The sequence below is a fragment of the Bombus huntii genome, unplaced genomic scaffold, assembly GCF_024542735.1.
Source record: "Bombus huntii isolate Logan2020A unplaced genomic scaffold, iyBomHunt1.1 ctg00000066.1, whole genome shotgun sequence".
Lineage (NCBI taxonomy): Eukaryota > Metazoa > Arthropoda > Insecta > Hymenoptera > Apidae > Bombus > Bombus huntii.
In genome coordinates this window covers 335,001-350,000 of record NW_026099325.1, presented here as the reverse complement: position 1 = coordinate 350,000, position 15,000 = coordinate 335,001, and the positions used below count along the sequence as shown (strand labels likewise).

General features: G+C 44.7%; 1 long non-coding RNA gene, 2 other non-coding genes and 1 pseudogene across 3 annotated transcripts; 3 read left to right on the top strand and 1 right to left on the bottom strand.

Moving 5' to 3' along the window:
- Nucleotides 1–7,428: 7,428 nt before the first annotated feature.
- On the top strand, nucleotides 7,429–9,351 carry LOC126876172 (small subunit ribosomal RNA). Its single transcript, XR_007693981.1, has one exon. It is a non-coding gene; the product is annotated as a small subunit ribosomal RNA (ribosomal RNA).
- A 1,534-nt stretch (nucleotides 9,352–10,885) lies between these two features.
- On the bottom strand, nucleotides 10,886–11,528 carry LOC126876150 (uncharacterized). The gene is made up of 2 exons (XR_007693956.1): nucleotides 11,305–11,528; nucleotides 10,886–11,091 (listed from the first exon to the last, which is right to left on the bottom strand). It is a non-coding gene; the product is annotated as an uncharacterized LOC126876150 (long non-coding RNA).
- Nucleotides 11,529–12,556: 1,028 nt separating this feature from the next.
- On the top strand, nucleotides 12,557–12,711 carry LOC126876162 (5.8S ribosomal RNA). Its single transcript, XR_007693970.1, has one exon. It is a non-coding gene; the product is annotated as a 5.8S ribosomal RNA (ribosomal RNA).
- A 1,935-nt stretch (nucleotides 12,712–14,646) lies between these two features.
- LOC126876179 (large subunit ribosomal RNA) overlaps nucleotides 14,647–15,000 on the top strand; it is a 6,727-nt pseudogene continuing 6,373 nt past the window's right edge.

The window sequence follows — 15,000 nt, the reverse complement described above, 5'->3', positions numbered from 1 at the left end:
CCGCTCGTGCTACCGCTGCGCGCGCACCTCCGAATCAGCGGGTATGCGCCGGAGTAGGTAACACTCTCTTAAGGTACGCCGTTCTGCGCAGCTCGTCTTGCGCGCGCGCGCGCGCGCTTTTTCAAATATTTTTAAACGTTTTTTCGCGTTTTTTCCCGTTTCTTCGCGTTTTTTCCCGTTTTTTTCCCGTTTTTTCCCGTTTTTTCCCGTTTTCCACGTTTTTTCCCGTTTCACGAGAGAGACGAAAACGAGGAAAATAATCGCGACAAATGCTCGCTCGCTGCGCTCGCTCGGACGAATATAGCCCAACCCAAAACCGATCCCGAGCGTTCGAACGAAGATTTCGATGAAATCGAAGAACGAACGCTAAAGGGATTGGTTTTGGGTTGGGCTACTTTTTTTTTCGAGCGAGCGGAGCGAGCGAGCAACGCGTAAGAGCGTATCGTTGCGTCGCAGGGACTTTGAAATATTCGCCACTGTTCGAACGTTCGAGTCGAAATAACTCGAGAAAAAGCGTTATAACGCATCGAAATTATCAGTGAAATCGTTACGTATCGACGAAATCTAGTCGAAAGTAGCGATTTCACTTTATTTTTTTAAAAAATTTCGTCCTCCGGACCAACCTGACCGGGACGTTGGAACTTAGAATTTTTTCGCATCGCTACGAAAGTACCGAAAGTTCAACTCGAAATAACTCGCTAAAAAGCGTTATAACGTATCGAAATTTTGCGTGAAATCGTTACGTATCGACGAAATCTAGTCGAACGTAACGATTTCACTTTATTTTTTTAAAAAATTTCATCCTCCGGACCAACCTGACCGGGACGTTGGAACTTAGAATTTTTTCGCATCGCTACGAAAGTACCGAAAGTTCAACTCGAAATAACTCGCTAAAAAGCGTTATAACGTATCGAAATTTTGCGTGAAATCGTTACGTATCGACGAAATCTAGTCGAACGTAACGATTTCACTTTATTTTTTTAAAAAATTTCATCCTCCGGACCAACGTGACCGGGACGTTGGAACTTAGAATTTTTTCGCCCCGTTACGAAAGTACCGAAAGTTCAACTCGAAATAACTCGGGAAAAAGTGTTATAAGGTATAGAAATTTTGTGTGAAATCGTTATGTTTCAACGAAATCTAGTCGAAAGTAGCGATTTCACTTTATTTTTTTGAAAAATTTCATCCTCCGGACCAACGTGACCGGGACGTTGGAACTTAGAATTTTTTCGCCCCGTTACGAAAGTACCGAAAGTTCAACTCGAAATAACTCGCTAAAAAGCGTTATAACGTATCGAAATTTTGCGTGAAATCGTTACGTTTCGACGAAATCTAGTCGAAAGTAGCGATTTCACTTTATTTTTTTAAAAAATTTCACCCTCCGGACCAACGTGACCGGGACGTTGGAACTTAGAATTTTTTCGCCCCGTTACGAAAGTACCGAAAGTTCAACTCGAAATAACTCGCCAAAAAGCGTTATAACGTATCGAAATTTTGTATGAAATCGTTACGTTTCGACGAAATCTAGTCGAAAGTAGCGATTTCACTTTATTTTTTTGAAAAATTTCATCCTCCGGACCAACGTGACCGGGACGTTGGAACTTAGAATTTTTTCGCACCGCTACGAAAAGGCCGAAAGATCCCCTCCAAATAACTCGTTAAAAAGTGTTAGAAGGTATGAATATTTTACAAGAAATCGTTATAACTCGATAAAATACGTCGGGATTAAGCGTTTATATCGTCGGCAGACGGATATAAAAACGTTTGGACCGACACGACCGGTCGTTGGAACATAGAAAAATTCCGAGCCGGTACGTTGGGACTTAGAAAAATTCCGAGGGCGAAAAAGTTTTTTCGAGTTTATTCGTTAAAAAGCGTTACAAGGTATGAATTTTTTTGCATAAATCGACGTAACTCGACGAAATACGTCGGGATTAATGGTTTATTTCCGTCCGAGAACGATTTTTAAAAACGGACCTATGCGGCCGGTCGTTCGTACTTAGAAAATTTTCGGACCGAACACTCTTTTTCGATTAATTCGTTAAAAAGCGTTATAACGTACGAATATTTTTCAAGAAATCGTTATAACTCGATAAAATACGTCGGGATTAAGCGTTTATATCGTCGGCAGACGGATATAAAAACGTTTGGACCGACACGACCGGTCGTTGGAACATAGAAAAATTCCGAGCCGGTACGTTGGGACTTAGAAAAATTCCGAGGGCGAAAAAGTTTTTTCGAGTTTATTCGTTAAAAAGCGTTACAAGGTATGAATTTTTTTGCATAAATCGACGTAACTCGACGAAATACGTCGGGATTAATGGTTTATTTCCGTCCGAGAACGATTTTTAAAAACGGACCTATGCGGCCGGTCGTTCGTACTTAGAAAATTTTCGGACCGAACACTCTTTTTCGATTAATTCGTTAAAAAGCGTTATAACGTACGAATATTTTTCAAGAAATCGTTATAACTCGATAAAATACGTCGGGATTAAGCGTTTATATCGTCGGCAGACGGATATAAAAACGTTTGGACCGACACGACCGGTCGTTGGAACATAGAAAAATTCCGAGCCGGTACGTTGGGACTTAGAAAAATTCCGAGGGCGAAAAAGTTTTTTCGAGTTTATTCGTTAAAAAGCGTTACAAGGTATGAATTTTTTTGCATAAATCGACGTAACTCGACGAAATACGTCGGGATTAATGGTTTATTTCCGTCCGAGAACGATTTTTAAAAACGGACCTATGCGGCCGGTCGTTCGTACTTAGAAAATTTTCGGACCGAACACTCTTTTTCGATTAATTCGTTAAAAAGCGTTATAACGTACGAATATTTTTCAAGAAATCGTTATAACTCGATAAAATACGTCGGGATTAAGCGTTTATATCGTCGGCAGACGGATATAAAAACGTTTGGACCGACACGACCGGTCGTTGGAACATAGAAAAATTCCGAGCCGGTACGTTGGGACTTAGAAAAATTCCGAGCGCGAAAAAGTTTTTTCGAGTTTATTCGTTAAAAAGCGTTACAAGGTATGAATTTTTTTGCATAAATCGACGTAACTCGACGAAATACGTCGGGATTAATGGTTTATTTCCGTCCGAGAACGATTTTTAAAAACGGACCTATGCGGCCGGTCGTTCGTACTTAGAAAATTTTCGGACCGAACACTCTTTTTCGATTAATTCGTTAAAAAGCGTTATAACGTACGAATATTTTTCAAGAAATCGTTATAACTCGATAAAATACGTCGGGATTAAGCGTTTATATCGTCGGCAGACGGATATAAAAACGTTTGGACCGACACGACCGGTCGTTGGAACATAGAAAAATTCCGAGCCGGTACGTTGGGACTTAGAAAAATTCCGAGGGCGAAAAAGTTTTTTCGAGTTTATTCGTTAAAAAGCGTTACAAGGTATGAATTTTTTTGCATAAATCGACGTAACTCGACGAAATACGTCGGGATTAATGGTTTATTTCCGTCCGAGAACGATTTTTAAAAACGGACCTATGCGGCCGGTCGTTCGTACTTAGAAAATTTTCGGACCGAACACTCTTTTTCGATTAATTCGTTAAAAAGCGTTATAACGTACGAATATTTTTCAAGAAATCGTTATAACTCGATAAAATACGTCGGGATTAAGCGTTTATATCGTCGGCAGACGGATATAAAAACGTTTGGACCGACACGACCGGTCGTTGGAACATAGAAAAATTCCGAGCCGGTACGTTGGGACTTAGAAAAATTCCGAGGGCGAAAAAGTTTTTTCGAGTTTATTCGTTAAAAAGCGTTACAAGGTATGAATTTTTTTGCATAAATCGACGTAACTCGACGAAATACGTCGGGATTAATGGTTTATTTCCGTCCGAGAACGATTTTTAAAAACGGACCTATGCGGCCGGTCGTTCGTACTTAGAAAATTTTCGGACCGAACACTCTTTTTCGATTAATTCGTTAAAAAGCGTTATAACGTACGAATATTTTTCAAGAAATCGTTATAACTCGATAAAATACGTCGGGATTAAGCGTTTATATCGTCGGCAGACGGATATAAAAACGTTTGGACCGACACGACCGGTCGTTGGAACATAGAAAAATTCCGAGCCGGTACGTTGGGACTTAGAAAAATTCCGAGGGCGAAAAAGTTTTTTCGAGTTTATTCGTTAAAAAGCGTTACAAGGTATGAATTTTTTTGCATAAATCGACGTAACTCGACGAAATACGTCGGGATTAATGGTTTATTTCCGTCCGAGAACGATTTTTAAAAACGGACCTATGCGGCCGGTCGTTCGTACTTAGAAAATTTTCGGACCGAACACTCTTTTTCGATTAATTCGTTAAAAAGCGTTATAACGTACGAATATTTTTCAAGAAATCGTTATAACTCGATAAAATACGTCGGGATTAAGCGTTTATATCGTCGGCAGACGGATATAAAAACGTTTGGACCGACACGACCGGTCGTTGGAACATAGAAAAATTCCGAGCCGGTACGTTGGGACTTAGAAAAATTCCGAGCGCGAAAAAGTTTTTTCGAGTTTATTCGTTAAAAAGCGTTACAAGGTATGAATTTTTTTGCATAAATCGACGTAACTCGACGAAATACGTCGGGATTAATGGTTTATTTCCGTCCGAGAACGATTTTTAAAAACGGACCTATGCGGCCGGTCGTTCGTACTTAGAAAATTTTCGGACCGAACACTCTTTTTCGATTAATTCGTTAAAAAGCGTTATAACGTACGAATATTTTTCAAGAAATCGTTATAACTCGATAAAATACGTCGGGATTAAGCGTTTATATCGTCGGCAGACGGATATAAAAACGTTTGGACCGACACGACCGGTCGTTGGAACATAGAAAAATTCCGAGCCGGTACGTTGGGACTTAGAAAAATTCCGAGGGCGAAAAAGTTTTTTCGAGTTTATTCGTTAAAAAGCGTTACAAGGTATGAATTTTTTTGCATAAATCGACGTAACTCGACGAAATACGTCGGGATTAATGGTTTATTTCCGTCCGAGAACGATTTTTAAAAACGGACCTATGCGGCCGGTCGTTCGTACTTAGAAAATTTTCGGACCGAACACTCTTTTTCGATTAATTCGTTAAAAAGCGTTATAACGTACGAATATTTTTCAAGAAATCGTTATAACTCGATAAAATACGTCGGGATTAAGCGTTTATATCGTCGGCAGACGGATATAAAAACGTTTGGACCGACACGACCGGTCGTTGGAACATAGAAAAATTCCGAGCCGGTACGTTGGGACTTAGAAAAATTCCGAGGGCGAAAAAGTTTTTTCGAGTTTATTCGTTAAAAAGCGTTACAAGGTATGAATTTTTTTGCATAAATCGACGTAACTCGACGAAATACGTCGGGATTAATGGTTTATTTCCGTCCGAGAACGATTTTTAAAAACGGACCTATGCGGCCGGTCGTTCGTACTTAGAAAATTTTCGGACCGAACACTCTTTTTCGATTAATTCGTTAAAAAGCGTTATAACGTACGAATATTTTTCAAGAAATCGTTATAACTCGATAAAATACGTCGGGATTAAGCGTTTATATCGTCGGCAGACGGATATAAAAACGTTTGGACCGACACGACCGGTCGTTGGAACATAGAAAAATTCCGAGCCGGTACGTTGGGACTTAGAAAAATTCCGAGCGCGAAAAAGTTTTTTCGAGTTTATTCGTTAAAAAGCGTTACAAGGTATGAATTTTTTTGCATAAATCGACGTAACTCGACGAAATACGTCGGGATTAATGGTTTATTTCCGTCCGAGAACGATTTTTAAAAACGGACCTATGCGGCCGGTCGTTCGTACTTAGAAAATTTTCGGACCGAACACTCTTTTTCGATTAATTCGTTAAAAAGCGTTATAACGTACGAATATTTTTCAAGAAATCGTTATAACTCGATAAAATACGTCGGGATTAAGCGTTTATATCGTCGGCAGACGGATATAAAAACGTTTGGACCGACACGACCGGTCGTTGGAACATAGAAAAATTCCGAGCCGGTACGTTGGGACTTAGAAAAATTCCGAGGGCGAAAAAGTTTTTTCGAGTTTATTCGTTAAAAAGCGTTACAAGGTATAAATTTTTTTACGGGAATCGTTCTATCTCTATTAAATACGTCGGGATTAAACATTTTTATCGATTTTTTCAAAAAATTAGCGTTCGTCGAACTGACACGACTGGGATATTTTTCTAATTTTTTCGTTAATTAACGTTACAAGGTATATATTTTTTTGCATATTTCTACTTATTTTAACGTATTGTAATTGATTATAAACTTATTTTTTGTCCGTATTCGATAAAAGAGTATGTTTACTGATGCAATTTTTCGGTGAAAAAAAAAATTAATTTTTTGGTAAAAATGCATTTCTATTATGTTAATAAAACGTCTGGTAATGTATTTCGATGGTTGGATATTGGCTTTGTATAGTAGTGATCGAGCGTTCGCGAGACTAAGTTCCAGCGTCCCTTCCGAACGGTACGTTGCTACGGAGGTTTTGCACCGTAAGCGCGCGGCCGCTAGCCCGGCCGGCGCCGGCCTTCCGGCTGGCGCTTTCGTATCTATAAGAGAGACGTCGAGCCGGACGGTTCGGTCGGAACAGCGTTGAGCGCGTGGCTATTCTACGGCCTCGGTTGAGAATTCAGTCACCGCTCCTCGAGTCTTAGTGTATTTTACGCTATTTCTCGACTGTTCCTCCGTTCTCGTTCTGGTTTTTTCTCTACACTGCTGCGCCGCGGGTCGCTGTCCTGGACGTAATGACCAAATATCGTGGCAAGGTTCCCCTGAGTCGGGAAGCTGGTGACCTGTGTGTACGTATTCTAACAAAAATTGTTAGATGCGTGTGTGCTTGTACTAACTGAGCATCGATTCATTCAAAAGAGTATAACCGTCTGCTTTCTATAAAAACTTCTGCTTTCGCAGAAGTATCCGATGAGGCGGTAGGAGCGTACTATCTTTGCGTAGTATGTCTTCTGCCGAAAATGTTCTACCGATTGAAAGAATATTCTTACGGTATGTCCAGCGCGACGCACTGGGATACGCGCTTGTTCGTTCAGCGTGAGGTGCGTATACGTGCTTTACCGCTAAGATATTCTAATAAGTCTTTTTACACGAAGACAGCATTATGGAAATGTTCCTTTAGAAGTACGATTCTAAACATTTTATATAAGACTATGAGAAAGAGAGAGAGAGAAGAGAGGAGGTGGAGTTGAGAATTACAAAGTGGCTGCGAGCGGCGTTCGAAGATTATTACTGAACTATGGGTGTATCTCGAACGTCGCTAGGAGATATATTTTATAATATATCTATCTTAAGAACGAAAAGTCTCGTCGTACGGTGCTTACGTCCCACCTACGACACGAAGAGAACTTAAACGAAATTTATAAGAATTGTTATACGAATAAGATCCCTGGTTGATCCTGCCAGTAGTCATATGCTTGTCTCAAAGATTAAGCCATGCATGTCTCAGTACATGCCGCATTAAGGTGAAACCGCGAATGGCTCATTAAATCAGTTATGGTTTCTTAGATCATACCTACATTTACTTGGATAACTGTGGTAATTCTAGAGCTAATACATGCAAACAGATTCCGACCAGAGATGGTAGGAATGCTTTTATTAGATCAAAACCAATCGGTGGCGGATGGCTCGTCTGTCCGTCCATCGTTTGTTTTGGTGACTCTGAATAACTTTGTGCTGATCGCATGGTCATCTAGCACCGGCGACGCATCTTTCAAATGTCTGCCTTATCAACTGTCGATGGTAGGTTCTGCGCCTACCATGGTTGTAACGGGTAACGGGGAATCAGGGTTCGATTCCGGAGAGGGAGCCTGAGAAACAGCTACCACATCCAAGGAAGGCAGCAGGCGCGCAAATTACCCACTCCCGGCACGGGGAGGTAGTGACGAAAAATAACGATACGGGACTCATCCGAGGCCCCGTAATCGGAATGAGTACACTTTAAATCCTTTAACGAGGACCAATTGGAGGGCAAGTCTGGTGCCAGCAGCCGCGGTAATTCCAGCTCCAATAGCGTATATTAAAGTTGTTGCGGTTAAAAAGCTCGTAGTTGAATCTGTGTGTCACAGTGTCGGTTCACCGCTCGCGGTGTTTAACTGGCATTATGTGGTACGTCCTATCGGTGGGCTTAGCTCCTCGCGGGCGGTCCAACTAATATCCCATCGCGGTGCTCTTCACTGAGTGTCGAGGTGGGCCGATACGTTTACTTTGAACAAATTAGAGTGCTTAAAGCAGGCTACCTTCGCCTGAATACTGTGTGCATGGAATAATGGAATAGGACCTCGGTTCTATTTTGTTGGTTTTCGGAGCCCCGAGGTAATGATTAATAGGGACAGATGGGGGCATTCGTATTGCGACGTTAGAGGTGAAATTCTTGGATCGTCGCAAGACGGACAGAAGCGAAAGCATTTGCCAAAAATGTTTTCATTAATCAAGAACGAAAGTTAGAGGTTCGAAGGCGATCAGATACCGCCCTAGTTCTAACCATAAACGATGCCAGCCAGCGATCCGCCGAAGTTCCTCCGATGACTCGGCGGGCAGCTTCCGGGAAACCAAAGCTTTTGGGTTCCGGGGGAAGTATGGTTGCAAAGCTGAAACTTAAAGGAATTGACGGAAGGGCACCACCAGGAGTGGAGCCTGCGGCTTAATTTGACTCAACACGGGAAACCTCACCAGGCCCGGACACCGGAAGGATTGACAGATTGATAGCTCTTTCTTGATTCGGTGGGTGGTGGTGCATGGCCGTTCTTAGTTGGTGGAGCGATTTGTCTGGTTAATTCCGATAACGAACGAGACTCTAGCCTGCTAAATAGACGTAACTTATGGTATCTCGAAGGCCCCCGGCTTCGGTCGGTGGGTTTTTACTACCAACGTACAAACAAATCTTCTTAGAGGAACAGGCGGCTTCTAGCCGCACGAGATTGAGCAATAACAGGTCTGTGATGCCCTTAGATGTTCTGGGCCGCACGCGCGCTACACTGAAGGAATCAGCGTGTTTTCCCTGGCCGAAAGGCCCGGGTAACCCGCTGAACCTCCTTCGTGCTAGGGATTGGGGCTTGCAATTATTCCCCATGAACGAGGAATTCCCAGTAAGCGCGAGTCATAAGCTCGCGTTGATTACGTCCCTGCCCTTTGTACACACCGCCCGTCGCTACTACCGATTGAATGATTTAGTGAGGTCTTCGGACTGGTGCGCGGCCAATGTGATAAGCATTGCCGATGTTACCGGGAAGATGACCAAACTTGATCATTTAGAGGAAGTAAAAGTCGTAACAAGGTTTCCGTAGGTGAACCTGCGGAAGGATCATTAACGATACGATACCAAAAGAATTTGACTTGAACACATATAAAAACTATGAAATATATATCACAATGGTCGGTAAGGAGCCGTACTCCTCCTGTATCGACGAAAGTATATACGACGTATTAACAAGCTATATACTTTAACAAACGAAAACGCCAGGGAGCTTGGCAACCTCCGTTGGCACGAATAGAAATATTCTTAAGGAGGAGACGACCCTCCAGCTACGGAATTATACGAAGAGAAGGTGGCACTCTCTCTCGATCATCGGGATGAAGAGATATATATATACAAGTATAAAAACGAAATGCGAATGAAACTTATTCGAGGCGCCTGCGTGAGGTCGTAAACAGAAAGACCCGCCGTCTCCGAATAAAACATATAACATATAATATATATATATATGAAATTCTAATAAAAGGGAACTCTAGCTTCGAAAGAGCCAACAAAAGTTAAGGCTCGATATCAAACGAAAAAATTACGATGGAAACCAGGTGTAAAGAGAAATGCAGTCGTGGCGCCTGCGAGAGGCCGTACACAGAAAGACCCGCCGTCACGATCTCGTATTTCGTATTTGCATCGTGGAAACCGTACAAACGAAATATAAAAGTCCATGCAAACTAATAAGAAAATCTCTAAAGTGCCTCGTGTCGGAGTGATCATGCTCGCCTATTCTCTTCTATGTTTCGTGGTCTGTGTTGCGTTTGTTCTCCTCCTAGCAACGGGACATATCGAAGACTCCTCTTTGGGATCGAACGAAGCGTCTAGAACGAGTCGACGAGAGCGAAAGAACTTGTAGCGAGTCGCGCAGAGCGAAAGGATACCGATATACATCTTCGAAGGTTCTCTTCGAAGATCCATGGATACCTTCTGCGTCGACTTCTCTCGTCTCTTTCATCGAAACTCTCGTCGTTCTCGAAACGTGCTTCCTACCCAAAGGGCGTGTGCTCTTCGTATGTCGTTTCGTTCGAAATAACGAAACCACGTGTAACATACTCGTGGATCGGGTAACCTAGAACGAAGACGCATCGCGTGGATGTTGGCCCGCTATGCGACGATGACCGATGATGATGATGATGATGATGATATGATGATGATGATGATGATGATGTCGATGTCGACGACGACGACGATGAAGACGATGTGTAGCAACGATTCGTAACTAGTCTAGCCGAAGTTCGTTCAGAGGGGAACGCCGCCGGCTTCGAAGCCTCGATGTCGTGAGTCGGACACCCGTGCCGTCGCTAGAGTTTTTCAAACTCTGCTTCTGGATATTGGGACGAAAGACCGCTCGAGGACGACGACAGCCGTGCGTGCGTATCCCATCGAATTTTTTTTACACCACCTGAACGAGACTAAAGTTTCGTCTAGTTGATCGTCTACCGTCGCATAATGTATATTATATACCGTTCAGAGGGGACCGGCTGTCTATCCTCGTTGTCGTGAGTCGGACACCCGTGCCGTCGCTAGAGTTTTTCAAACTCTGCTTCTGGATATCGGGACGAAAGACCGCGCGAGGACGACGGATGCGAGTCCCATCGAATTTTTGACTTACACACTACCTGAACGAGACTTAAAGTTTCATATAATATACCGTTCAGAGGGGACCGGCTGTCTTTCCTCGTTGTCGTGAGTCGGACACCCGTGCCGTCGCTAGAGTTTTTCAAACTCTGCTTCTGGATATCGGGACGAAAGACCGCGCGAGGACGACGGATGCGAGTCCCATCGAATTTTTTATTTACACACTACCTGAACGAGACTTAAAGTTTCATCCAGTTTGTCGTCTATCATCGCATATATAATATACCGTTCAGAGGGGACCGGCTGTCTATCCTCGTTGTCGTGAGTCGGACACCCGTGCCGTCGCTAGAGTTTTTCAAACTCTGCTTCTGGATATCGGGACGAAAGACCGCGCGAGGACGACGGATGCGAGTCCCATCGAATTTTTGACTTACACACTACCTGAACGAGACTTAAAGTTTCATATAATATACCGTTCAGAGGGGACCGGCTGTCTTTCCTCGTTGTCGTGAGTCGGACACCCGTGCCGTCGCTAGAGTTTTTCAAACTCTGCTTCTGGATATCGGGACGAAAGACCGCGCGAGGACGACGGATGCGAGTCCCATCGAATTTTTGATTTACACACTACCTGAACGAGACTTAAAGTTTCATCCAGTTTGTCGTCTATCATCTCATATATAATATACCGTTCAGAGGGGACCGGCTGTCTATCCTCGTTGTCGTGAGTCGGACACCCGTGCCGTCGCTAGAGTTTTTCAAACTCTGCTTCTGGATGTTGGGACGAAAGACCGCGCGAGGACGATGGATGCGTGTCCCATCGAATTTTTGATTTACAAGACACACACTACCTGAACGAGACTAAAGTTTCATCGAGTTTATCGTCGCATAACCCGTTCGGAGGGGACCGGCTGTCTATCCTCGTTGTCGTGAGTCGGACACCCGTGCCGTCGCTAGAGTTTTTCAAACTCTGCTTCTGGATATCGGGACGAAAGACCGCGCGAGGACGATGGCTGCGAGTCCCATCGAATTTTTGTTTTTTTTTTTTTTTTTTAAAGAAAAAACACCACCCGAACGGAGATGTGTTCTATCTTTCGTCGATTTTTCATGCTTTCAGTCGGTCGCGTGGTCGCCATCCGTTCGGAGGGGATCGCCGGCTTCGAAACCTCGATGTCGTGAGTCGGACACCCGTGCCGTCGCTAGAGTTTTTCAAACTCTGCTTCTGGATATTGGGACGAAAGACCGCTCGAGGCGGACGGCCGCGCGAATCCCATCGAATCTTTACTATCACCCGAACGATGGAGAGATGCACGCGCGCTGTTTCTTGAATAATTGGACGAGAGAGTAGAATCAAACACATATATAACATGGGCTAGCCACCGTGCTTACTCGTTCGCGAGATCGTGTGCTGTACAGAGGATTCAGAATCGGGTGTATATATCCCCGTCGTTTCCTGACGAACGGAGCTTCGATCTCGATGGTTGTTATATATCATAATGTACTTTACGCCCGGCCGGCGAACGCGCGTATCTTCGCGCGTTCGTCGTTTTCTTTTTTTTCGAACGTTTTTGTGTCGTCAATCCTATGGCGACTTCTGCGCGTTCGATTCCCGTTGGTCGAACGTGACGGAACTCGGCTTCGCTAGAACCGAGAAGAGTACATTTGAGTATTGAACTGTTGTAAATTTATAAAAGATTACCCTGAACGGTGGATCACTTGGCTCGTGGGTCGATGAAGAACGCAGCTAATTGCGCGTCAACGTGTGAACTGCAGGACACATGAACATCGACATTTCGAACGCACATTGCGGTCCACGGATACAATTCCTGGACCACGCCTGGCTGAGGGTTGCTCACGTAAACCTAAGACTGCTTGCGTTGCGTATCGTTACTCTCCGTATCTGTCTCTCTCTGTCCCTTCTTGCCTTAACAACCCGCCGTCGTTCTTCTTTATATAAGAGAACGTTTCAGAGTCGGACGAAGGTACAAGAACGAGGATACGAATAAGAGCGGACGGAGAGAACATACGCGACGTACGAGCGATTGTTGGACGCTCGTCGGCGTTCGTCGCGGTCGTGCAGAGACCGTGCAAGTCGTACGCATGCTCGATATATAATCTATCGTGTTCACGGGAGACTACGAAACTCTACCTCTGTCTCTCTCTGTCCCTTCTTGCCTTGACAACCCGCCGTCGTTCTTCTTAAAAATTATAAGAGAACGTTTCAGAGTCGGACGAAGGTATACGAAGGGATACGAATAAGAGCGGAGAGAACCGGTCACGGACCTGCGTGAGTGCTCGCGGCGTCGTGAGTCGTCCTTACGAGGGCGACCGCCCGCTTATGCACCGCTTCGTGTATCGGTTATCGAACGTATATACTCGTAGTGTTCTCCTCGTGACCGATTTTTTTTTCATATCAGGCGATATATGCTACGTTTGCCGGTGTTCGACGCACGAAGGTCCGCGCCCCCGACGTCGTCTTAAAAGAATATTATATTTGGCGAGACTGAGAGAGAAAGCAAATATGGGAACTCGGTCGAGAGAGGAGAGAAGAGAGAACCAAAAAAAAAACCTAAACTCGATGGCGTGCGAAACTTTGCCATAATCTACCGTCTTTTCTTAAGACTCTCGTACAGCCCCAGGGATCGAATGCCCACTCCGTCTCTTCGCGAAAGCGACTGACAACAACGAGGACCGTCGCATCGATGGGTCGTCGTTGCGTTTTACACGCTCTGTGCTTTTTTACAAGCCCCGAAAGTATCAGCCGTAGATCCGGGAACGCACACGCGAGATTTCTTCGAGCGCTCTGACGACTTAGGGAGGTATGATCCCCAGCGTCGCGCGGAGATCGGAGAGTACACGTACTCGTATCGGGACGAATTTTCCCCGTCGTCGTGTATCTCTCTGCCCGCGCGCCTGGCTCCCGAAAAGCCACGTTCGTCGGAAATCTTACATATTATATATGTAACGCGTGTGCGAACTAGCGTGTGTCTAAGATCGGCTATACACGGGTGCTGCTGTAACTACAAGCTCGAGGTGTTTTCCGCAGCGTTTCTGTACCCGAGGAAGATGCGCATGTGAGTCCGTTACGAAGTTGTTCGTACGGTCGTCGTCGTCGGAGAGATCGTAGACGAGGAAGAAGACGATCCCCTTTGGCGAGGCTCGAGAAAAAAACTTTGAGAGAGACGAGGTATACACGCGCGTACGACTATGTCGTGCGCGCGTGTGATTTTTTTTTTATGGCAATTCGACGCTTCGAGAATAGAGAAAAGAGAGTGTTGGTCATCCCATGCCTCTTCGTCGTCTATCGCTGGACCGCGCATCCTAACGTCGCGCCGGTCGTCCAGTCCCCGAACACACACACCCACCCGACGGTACGTCTCGCTCGCTTTTTCACTTGCGTGAGTTCCCGTACCGGGAACCGCTGGAATCGTCGAGAGAAGAGAAACGGCTGTAGGAGAAAAAGAGGACGGACGTTAAAAACCGGACGATCGTTACACGGATGTCTTGCGTGAGTCTTAGCTCGAACATGATACGACGAACGAAGTTTGGCACTTTGGCGAGATGCATAAAACGCTCGTACATACATACATACATATATATTGTATATCGAATAGAGAGTGTTCTCCTTCTATTCGAATTTTTTTTCTCTTTGAGGCGATTTTCGCACAGAGAAATACACACACACACCACCTTCTCTCGCACCGAATCTTTCCGAGCTTTCGTTTTCTACGAGTCTACGCAAAACACGACACGAACGAATTTTCGTTTCGCGTCGTGACGTTGAAGCGACCTCAGAGTAGGCGAGATCACCCGCTGAATTTAAGCATATTACTAAGCGGAGGAAAAGAAACTAACAAGGATTTCCTTAGTAGCGGCGAGCGAACAGGAATTAGCCCAGCACTGAATCCCGCGGTTCCGCCGTTGGGAAATGTAGTGTTCGGGAGGATCCGATTGACCCGAGACGTCGAACCGCGTCCAAGTCCATCTTGAATGGGGCCATGTACCCACAGAGGGTGCCAGGCCCGTAGCGACCGGAACGCGTCCCGGGAGGATCTCTCCTTAGAGTCGGGTTGCTTGAGAGTGCAGCCCTAAGTTGGTGGTAAACTCCATCTAAGGCTAAATACAACCACGAGACCGATA